Here is a 2659-nt window from a genome sequence, read left to right on the forward strand (position 1 = left end):
ATGAGATTATATGTTCACCAAAGTCATGGGCAAGAATGTCCATAGTAGCTGTAAGAAAAGAAACCTGGGAACAACTCTTATGTCCATCAACAAGGGAATGGATAAGTAAATGTGGTGTATTTATACAATGCAATGTACACAATTTATACAATGCAATGGCACTACAATAAAAAGAATGGACTCCAATCCCGCAGAACACCATGAGTGAATCTCATAGAAAGTTGTTGAGCAAGAGAAGCCAGACACAAAAGGGTGCATATACACTTTATAATTCCCTTTATATGATGTCCCAAAACAAGCAAAACTAATCAATGGAGGCAGAAGTCAGAATAGTGATGATCGGCACTTGTGTGCTGGATTGCCAAGATGTCGTTCCCCAAGTACCAGCCATCGCGCCTGGCCACCCTATCCTCCACCCTCGACCCAGCCGAATACAACATCTCTGGAAGGCGCAAGCCAAGCGTTTGACCACAAGAACCCGACTTAAACGGGAGTACCTGCTTCAATACAATGACCCCAGCCGCTGAGGGCTCATCGAAGATCCTGCCTTGACTCGTGGGACCTATGCAAGATCAGCAAATATCTATCCGAATTACAGACCTACTCCCAAGACCTTATTCTTAGGAGCTCTGTTTGGAATTGGGCCCCTCTTCTTCTGGTATTATGTTTTCAAAACTGACAGAGATAGGAAAGAAAAACTGATCCAGGAAAGAAAATTGGATCGAACATTTAACATTTCATATTAAGTCTGGCAATGATGACTCTATGTATTATTGTTTAAATAAATCTTCTATTAATCATTAAAAAAAAAGAATAGTGACGATCTCTGCAGGAGTCTGCTGACTAGGAAGGGGCACCTTCTAAGTATTAAAAATGTTCTAAATCTTAATCTGTATGGTGTTGCACAGGTGCATATGAATATAAGCAATGATCAATATGTATATTTATGATTTGTGCATTTTTTGTATGTTACACCTAAATTTAAAAGTAACATCTTCCCTCCTAGGTATTTACCACAGAGAGATTTATACATAAATATTCATAGTGGCTTTAGTCATGATAACCCCAAACTGGAAATTACCCAAATGTTAATCAACATTTGAATGAATGAACAAACTATAGTACATTCATACAACCGGCTTTTTTCAGCAATAAAAAGAATTGAATGACTGATAAATGCAACAACATGGATAAATCTCAAAATCATTACATTGAGTGAAAGAAGCCAGAGAAAAAAGACTACATATTATATGATTACATTGATATAAACTCCTAGAAAATGAAAATGAATTTATAGCAACAGAAGCAAATTGGTTGGTTGATTGTCTGGGTAGAGGGAGGGACTGACTGAAAAGGGAGATGGGGAAAACTTGGGTAGGGGAAGGAAATGTTCTGTATCTTGAAGTGTCAATGGTTTCCAGACGCATACATGTCTCAAAATGCAAATTGTACCTCTTGAAGGGATGCAGTTCATCTTCCATAAATTATACTTCAGTAAAGGGGTAAAAAATAATATATATCAAATTAAGCATACTCATTGGCTTGGACTTGACTGAAAAGGTGTAGAGGGCACTAGTTACATAAACTTCACGTTTCCTTCCTAGGACCCTTACATCCCCACTAAAGTTAAAGCTAACATAAGCAGGATATGTGTAAGCGAGAGGGACACTCCTACCCACTTTGCCATATGGAGACAAATGGAAGACATGAATGGGCAGTGGAGAGCAAGAATGTATGGTAGATGATAGACATCATACTAGGTATTTGAGCTGAGGGAATTTAAAGGATTGTTAGCTGCATAATTGAAAAGAGCAAAAAGAGAATACAGAGATATCAGAGAGGTAGCAATTGCAGGATGCAGCTACCACCCTTAGGTTTGAGGGAAGAGATAGAAGAGGTTAGAATTATTAAAACTTGGAAACTCAGAAAATGGTCCTGGGGTCTGGGACTCAGAGCTTTGAGGAGGAGCTGGCTGTTGCAGGGGTTTCTGAGGCTGGTTTTACAAGCATCTGAGAAACTAAAAACTGGATTTAGCTGCTACTCTAGGAGGACCCTGCTAATGTTGAGGTGAAGAGGCATTTCTGGTGTGACGCTTTTAGGAACAGGAAGTAAACAGGAGAAAGCATATCCCTTCTCTCTCCATCAGCCTTGCAGTCTTCCTCTAGTGTCCCTGGTGGCAATGCCTAGCAATGAGCAGCTGGAAAAACCAAAATGTGGTTTGCAGATTGCAAGCTCTAGCATCATAAGCACGGTGAAGAAGGGGATGGGGAGCACTTTGAGGTTGAAATTTGGTCTCAAACTATTTTGTGTTTAAATCTTGATTTTGTCCCCCACTTGTTGTGTGACCTTGGGCAAGTTAGTTAACCTCTCTGAGCCTCAGCTCTACATCAGTAAAATCAAGGTAATACTTCCTTTTTTTTAAAATTTAAAAACATTTTTTACATGTTTTTATTTATTTTTGAGACAGAGAGAGGCAGAGCATGAGCAGGGGAGGGGCAGGGAGAGAGGGAGACACAGAATCTGAAACAGGCCAGGCTCTGTCAGCACAGAGCCCGACTCGGGGCTTGAACTCACAGGGTGTGAGATCATGACCCGAGGTGAAGTCCGACGCTTAACCGACTGAGCCACCCAGGTGCCCCAAGGTGATACTCCCTTCTAA

At 40.6% G+C, this 2659-nt stretch overlaps 1 pseudogene; it reads left to right on the top strand.

Annotated features, from left to right (window-relative positions):
* The first annotated feature begins 232 nt into the window (after positions 1-232).
* LOC131511846 (NADH dehydrogenase [ubiquinone] 1 beta subcomplex subunit 4-like) lies at positions 233-814 on the top strand (annotated as a pseudogene).
* Positions 815-2659: the final 1845 nt, after the last annotated feature.

Source organism: Neofelis nebulosa, chromosome 5 (assembly GCF_028018385.1).
Source record: "Neofelis nebulosa isolate mNeoNeb1 chromosome 5, mNeoNeb1.pri, whole genome shotgun sequence".
In the NCBI taxonomy this organism is placed as follows: Eukaryota; Metazoa; Chordata; class Mammalia; order Carnivora; family Felidae; genus Neofelis; species Neofelis nebulosa.